The sequence below is a fragment of the Pan troglodytes genome, chromosome 10 (genome assembly GCF_028858775.2).
Source record: "Pan troglodytes isolate AG18354 chromosome 10, NHGRI_mPanTro3-v2.0_pri, whole genome shotgun sequence".
NCBI classification, from domain to species: Eukaryota; Metazoa; Chordata; class Mammalia; order Primates; family Hominidae; genus Pan; species Pan troglodytes.
Window position 1 is genome coordinate 21,382,497 of NC_072408.2, and position 7,646 is coordinate 21,390,142.

Consider the following 7,646-nt stretch of genomic DNA (forward strand, 5'->3'; position numbering starts at 1 on the left):
TTGAAGTCAAGAGTTTGAGACCAGCCTGGCCAGCATGGTGAAACCCCATCTCTACTAAAAATACAAAATAATTAGCTGGGCATGGTGGCACATGCCTGTAGTCCCAGCTACCTGGGAGACTGAGGCAGGAGAATGGCTTGAACCTGGGAGGTGGAGGTTGCAGTGAGTTGAGATCACGCCATTGCACTCCAGCCTGGGCAACAGAGCAAGACTCCGTCTCCAAAAAAAAAAAAAAAAAAAAAAATTAGCTGGGCGTGGTGGCAGGCTACTCCGGAGGCTGAGACAGGAGAATGGCGTGAACCTGGGAGGCGGAGCTTGCAGTGAACTGAGATCGTGCCACTGCTCTCCAGCCTGGGCAACAGAGCGAGACTCCGTCTCAAAAAAAAAAAAAAATACAAAAATTAGTCAGGTGTGGTGGCGCACTCTGTTGTCTCAGCTACTCAGGAGGCTGAGGCACAAGAATCGCTTGAACCCAGGAGGTGGAGGCTGCAGTGAGTTAAGATCGCAGTACTGCACTCCGGCCTGGGTGACAGAGTGAGAAAAATTAATAATAACAAAAGGCCAGGCACGGTGGCTCACACCTGTAATCCCAGCACTTTGGGAGGCTGAGGTGGCACAGATCACGAGGTCAGTAGATTGAGACCATCCTGGCTAACATGGTGAAACCCCATTTCTACTAAAATTACAAAAAATTAGCCGGGCATGGTGGCACGTGCCTGTAGTCCCAGCTACTTAGGAGGCTGAGGCAGGAGAATCACTTGAATCTGGCAGACGAAGGTTGCAGTGAGCTGAGATCGCACCACTGCACTCCAGCCTGGGCGACAGAGCGAGACTCCCGTCTCAAATAAATAAATAAATAAATAAATAAATAAATAAATAAATAATAACAGTCCCTAAAACGTGGAATTGGCTAATTGAGGTGAGGTATAAAGTAGTGAGAATTTCCCCATTCCCCAGTTAGGAATGATTATCAATTACTGGTTTTCGGTAAAAAACGCCTGGTTAGATTGCTGCCTATTTTATATTAGGACTCTTCATGTATTAAACAATAACAAGGCTGGATGTTTGGAGACTTGATAGAATATTCACTATGTTGAAATGTTTGCTTTTTGGTAAAGTCCAGCAAGAAAGAGTCAAACTTTGTTTGAACCTAGCTGGTCTAGAAATAGAAAATATGAAAAACACAGTTTTGCCTATGGTTAATAATCCAAGATGGCCAATAATCAGTTCTGGCTTTCCAGGATTAGAATGTCAAAATTCTATACCCAAAAATAAAGTGAACGCTAAGGAGGCCAGGATACTGATATCCACAGATCACTCCCAGTTACTTCCTGTTATTCATGCCCTGGATGACAAAGGGGACAATTGTTCTCATTACAAAGAGCCAGTCAAAAGAATGTAGCCAGAAAAGAAGGGACTGTCTCACTCTGCCTCTCCACCTCGGATACGGCCATGATAGAGGTCAACAAGCTACAAAGTAGTGGATGGCCCAAGCACCGGTTTGTTCTAAGAAACAAGATAAAAAGAATTCTGGTTTTGGTTATAACCTTGGGGAATGTGAATAGAAAACAAAAAAGTACTAACATTATATGTAAGTTGTATTGCTTTAGAAACCCTAAGCCTGGCCGGGAGCAGTGGCCCACGCCTGTAATCCCAGCACTTTGGGAGGCCGAGGTGGGCGGATCACCTGAGGTTGGGAGTTCGAGACCAGGCTGACCAACATGGAGAAACCCCGTCTCTACTAAAAATACAAAATTAGCCAGCCGTGGTAGTGCATGCCTGTAATCCTAGCTACTCGGGAGGCTGAGGCAGGAAAATCGCTTGAACCCGGGAGGCAGAGGTTGCAGTGAGCCAAGATCACGCCATTGTATTCCAGCCTGGGCAGCAAGAGCGAAACTCTGTCAAAAAAAAAAAAAAAAAAAAACCTGAGCCTAGCAAACAAAGACCTATGATTACTCAACATCTAAGCCAATCAATACCCAAAGCCCCCAAACCTTCCCAAAAGGTTTCTGCTAAAGAAAAAAAAAAAAAGAGAGGAACTCTATTCTAATGACCACCTCAAACCTTTCTTTTTTTTAATATGGAATGCTTCACAAATGACGTGCACGTAATCCCCACAGAGGGACAATGCTAATCATCTCTGTGTAATTCCAATTTTAGTATATGTGCTGTTGAAGCAAGCATTGTTTCTTCTGTTTTGAAAACGGTAGTTTTTTACTGTGGTAATCCTGTTTTCCTTTCATTTTTGTGCAATAGATGTTTCAGGATGATCAAATATATTATTTAGCTATAGGTTCCAAAATCATAAGGCCTTTTAGAATAGTGCTATTCAAAGACTATAAAGCTATGTTGCAGTTTTGCAACTATAGACATATATGTGATACTTCTGAGAATTTTTATTTAAGCCAAACAAAATAAAACAAAACACCATGATCTCTTGAACATTGTCACTGTCACTTTACTATTTCATGGCCAAGCCAAAATTCTTTGAGAGCAGATAATAGGAAAGATAGTATTTCATACAAAGGTGAGAAAATCATGGATGGCTAGTACAGGTTAACTAAATTACGCAAAGGCATGTATTGAGATGATGACACAATAAAGACAGGAATTCGGGGCTTTCTCTGTTTTCATTCAGAGGCAAGAAAAGACTAGGCAGCAAAGTTGGGCATGGTGGCTCACACCTGTAATCTCAACACTTTGGGAGGCTGAGGTGGGAGGATCACTTGAGCCCAAGAGTTTTAGATCAGCCTGGGCAACATAGTGAGACCCCCATCTCTACTGAAAATCAAAAATTATCTGGGCATGATGGCATGTGCCTGTAGTCCCGGCTACTAGGGAGGCTGAGGTAGAAGAATTGCTTGAGCCCAGGAGGTTGAGGCTGCAGTGAGCCTTAATAGCGCCACTACCATCCAGCCTGAGTGACAGAGTGAGGCCCTGTCTCAAAAAAAAGAAACCAGGCAGCAGCTACTGACACCCTAGCTTACTACCCATCTCTGGGCACTATCTCTTATTAACCTATCTTTGAATTTTTATTAGGGTGACACCGGCAATAGTCCCATACTCCTAATCCAGGTAAGGGGAAAGAGAGCTGGAGGCAGAAACAAGGAGGGAAGGGATGAAGATGGAAAAGAGAGAAAGAAAATGCATGCCAACTAGTCTTCCTCTCCTCACTTTGGCAGTGATAAACTCTTGCTCACTCCCTTTGTGCACTCTGGTAGAAAAGCAGCACATTCCATTTAGTTATGCCTCTGTCAGCATGGCGAGTGTTATTTAATTGCAGAAAACAATTTGGAGATAAGAGTGAGATTCAGGAAGGAAATTATTTTCCTTTCTTTTCAAAAATGGTACAAAAATAACAAGAACAAAACCATACTTAAGGAAGGAAGTAGATGGAACACAATAATATGGAGAACCATTATTCCTTCCCAGATTAGGCAGGAGAGCTAGGATCTAGTCCTATCTGGCCACACAAAACACATGGTTCAATCTTTCTGGAGTTCCGTTTCCTTATCTGAAAAGGCAGGGGGGTTGGAAGGTTCAAATTTTGTATTAAGATACTTTGAAGAAGTAATAACCATTTTTCGTGAAAGTTCAAGGGAGGATATAAAAAGAAACTAAGATTTAACAACACTTATCTTGTGCCAGGTAATTAGCACTAGGATTTTTAAAGTAGAAACTCAAACATCCTGGGTGTGTGTTTGTGTTCTGCCTTCTACTAGCTGTGTGACCTTGGGCAAGTTACCTAACTTCTCTGTGTTTCCTTGTCCCCAGCAGAAAATGGGAACAATGGGCCAGGCACAGGGGCTCACGCCTGTAATCCCAGCACTTTGGGAGGCTGAGGCGAGAGGATCACTTGAGTCCAGGAGTTCAAAACCAGCCTGGGCAACATAGCAAGACTTCCTCTCTACTAAAAATCTAAAAATTAGCCAGAAGCAGTGGTACAAGCCTGCAGTCTGAGCTACTCTGGAGGCTAAGGCAGGAAGATCACTTGAGCCCAGGAGTTCAAGGCCACAGTGAGCTATGACTGCACCACTATACTCTCAGCCTGAGCAACAGACAGAGATCCTAACTATAAAAAATAAAAATAAAATGGGAACAATTGTACCTTCTCTAAAGGGTGGCTATGAGGGAAACATTTTATATATACAATGTGGTTTATACATACTATATGTACATATATATCATAACAGTAAACTGGCACAAAGTATTGATTTGTAATTGTTCTTATAATGATTATTACAACTTTATAGAGATATTTTTATAGATGAAAAAACAAAATAAATGAGGAAACCACGGCTTCAGAGCTTCGATATTCAGTCTCTCAACTATTGATTACCCTGAACCAGTTAAAAGAAGTGAAAGTCAGCCGGGCGTGGTGGCTCACGCCTGTAATCCCAGCACTTTGGGAGGCTGAGGTGGGCAGATCACCTGAGGTTAGGAGTTCGAGACTAGCCTGGCCAACATGGAGAAACTGTCTCTACTAAAAACACAAATTAGCCAGGTGTGGTGACGCATGCCTGTAATCCCAGCTACTCGGGAGGCTGAGGCAGGAGAATCTCTTGAACGCCGGAGGCGGAGGTTGTGGTGAGCTGAGATCGTGCCATTGCACTCCAGCCTGGGCAACAAGAGCGAAAATCCATCTCAAAAAAAAAAAAAAAAAAAAAAAAAAGAAGTGAAAGTCACAGAATTTTGTAGTCAGTTAGGGAAATCCTACCAGTTTCACAACGAGTCAATCAAAACCTTGCAATAAATACACAATAAAGCTGTGCTTCAAAAGTCCTCCAACACCTAGCATAGCTTTTAGAACAGCTAATTCGCTTAGGTGAAGAAATGCTCCAGGCAGGGCACAGTGGCTCATGCCTGTGATCCCACCACGCTGGGAGGCAGAGGTAGGAGTCACTTGAAGCCAGGAGCTTGAGGGCAGCCAGAGCAACACAGAGAGACCCTGTCTCTGTGAAAAAATAAAAAAAAAATAGGCCAGGCATGGTGGCTCATGCCTGTAATCCCAGCACTTTGGGAGGCCCAGGCGGGTGGATCATTTGAGGTCAGGAGTTCAAGACCAGCCTGGTCAACATGGCGAAAGCCCATCTCTACTAAACATACAAAAATTAGCCAGGCTTGGTGGTAGGCACCTGTAATCCCAGCTACTCGGGAGTCTGAGGCAGGAGAATCGCTTGAACCAGGGAGGTGGAGGTTGCAGTGACCAGAGATTGCACCACTGCACTCCAGCCTGAGCAACAAAGTGAGACTCTGTCTCAAAAAAAGAAAGAAAAATAGAAAAAAATAGCCAAGTGTGATGGTGCATGCCTATAGTCCCAGCTACTCTGGAGGCTGAGGTGAGAGGATCACTTGAGCCCAGAAGTCAAGGCTGCAGGGAGCCAGGATCAGGCCACTGCACTCTAGCTAGCATCAGTGACAGAGTGAGACCCTGTCTCAAAAAAAAAAAAAAGAAAAAAAAGCCCCAAAGACATTACTCTTGTGTTGGGCTGAAATCCAGTGAATTGGTGGCCCCTCTCTCTCTCTCTCATCTGAAGGTTTTCAGAGATGCAAATTGCCTACTTGAAATTCTGTGGCATTAGACTTCTGCTTGGATGAGTCTCTGGCCAGGAGTAGAATCTTTTTTTTTTTTTTTGAGACTGAGTCTTGCTCCGTCACCCAGGCTGGACTGCAGTGGCACGATCCCAGCTTACTGCAACCTCTGCCTGCCGGGTTCAAGTGATTCTCCTGTATCCCCTCCCTAGTAGCTCAGATTACAGGCACCCACCACCATGCCCAGCTAATTGTTATATTTTTAGTAGAGACGGGGTTTTTCCATGTTGGCCAGGCTGGTCTCAAACTCCTGACCTCAAGCGATCCACCCACCTCAGCCTCCCAAAGTGCTGGGATCACAGGCGTGAGCCACCTCGCCCAGCTAGGATCCTTTTTTTTTTTTTTTTGGGACAGAGTCTCGCTCTGTCACCCAGGCTGGAGTGTGGAGTGCAGTGGCGCAATCTCGGCTCACCGCAACTTCCACCTCTTGGGTTCAAGCAATTCTCCTGCGTCAGCCTCCTAGTAGCTGGGACTACAGGTGCATGCCACCACACCCAGCTAAGTTTTTGTATTTTTAGTAGAGGCGAGGTTTCACTGTGTTAGCCAGGATGGTCTCAATCTCCTGACCTCATGATCGGCCCACCTTGGCCTCTCAAAGTGCTGTGATTACAGGCGTGAGCCACCATGCCCGTTGTGTGTGTGTGTGTGTGTGTATGTGTGTGTGTGTGACGAAGTTTCACTCTTGTTGCCCAGGCTGGAGTGCAATGGCATGATCTCAGCTCACTGCAACTTCTACCTCCCGGGTTCAAGCAATTCTCCTGTCTCAGCCTCCCGAGTAGCTGAGATTACAGGCGCCCGCCACCACCCCTGGCTAATTTTTGTATTTTTAGTAGAGATGAGGGTTTCTCCATGTTGGCCAGGCTGGTCTCGAACTCCTGACCTTTGGGTGATCCACCCACCTCGGCCTCCCAAAGTGCTGGAATTACAGGCATGATCCACCAGGCCTGGCCGCCAGGATACTCTTTTAAAGGAGGAATTGGTAAATCCTTTCCCTCTGGTGATAGGGACAGTTTTGATAAAGATGGGAGGGGGAAAACCATGTGCATGACTCCAGACTCAGAAACCAAAACCCAAGTTGAATTCCATCTCAGAGTAAAATCAAGTACTACAGATGAGAAAACACAGACGGTAATAATTATAAGACTAGTGTATCTTTTCTTAGGGGATAAAAGCTGTTTGACAGCATCTGCAACAAGTGGTTCACAGACACGTCCATCATCTACTTCCTCAACAAGAAGGAGCTGTTGGAGGAGAAGATTACACACAGCCCCTGACCATCTGCTTCCCTGAGTACACAGGGGCCAACAAGTATGATGAGGCAGCCAGCTACAACCAGAGTAAGTCTGAGGACCTGAATAAGCACAAAGACACCAAGGAGATCTACACACACTTCACATGCGCCACCGATACCAAGAACGTAGTTCGTGTTTGATGCCATCACCGACGTCATCATCAAGAACAACCTGAAGGACTGGGGCCTCTTCTGAGGGGCAGTGGGACCTAGCAGGATGGGCCACCACCAACTCTGTACCCCCCAACCCCTGAGGAAGATGGGGCAAGAAGACCATGCTCCCCGCCTGTTCCCCGGACACTTTTTTCTTCTTTCCTTTGTTCTTAGCTCCCCCCTCCCCTCAGCTTCAGACATAGGGGAGGGGTTGCCACAGGCCTCCCTGTTTGAAGCCTGCCCTTGTCTGAGGTGCCAGTAATGGCCATGGTACCCCCTTTCTGGGCATCTGTTCTGGTACCCCCCAGAAGCTGTGAAGATTCTATTCTACTCAGTAGCTCTCATTATGTAAAGAGGAACCCTGAAATAAATCAGTTGTTCCTGAAAGTTCACAAGAGTAAGAAAACAGACTGAATCGTAAAAGAACTAACTGGTATAAAAGAAGAAGCCAGAAAGTAGTGGACTGGGACCAGAGAAATAATATTTGAATTTAATTAATCTGTTCAACAAATATTTGCTCCTTGCTAACATTTTGCCAGGTCCTATGCTTGTTATACAGTTTTGATCAGACAGACACGGCCCAAGGGTACTTAGAAAGCTAGCTGCGGGT

General features: G+C 45.2%; 1 non-coding gene and 1 pseudogene across 1 annotated transcript; one reads left to right on the forward strand and one right to left on the reverse strand.

Moving 5' to 3' along the window:
• The first annotated feature begins 1,452 nt into the window (after positions 1 to 1,452).
• On the forward strand, positions 1,453 to 7,180 carry LOC134807453 (guanine nucleotide-binding protein G(i) subunit alpha-2-like; annotated as a pseudogene).
• LOC112205106 (U6 spliceosomal RNA) lies at positions 2,077 to 2,184 on the reverse strand. Its single transcript, XR_002938966.2, has one exon. It is a non-coding gene; the product is annotated as a U6 spliceosomal RNA (small nuclear RNA).
• Positions 7,181 to 7,646: the final 466 nt, after the last annotated feature.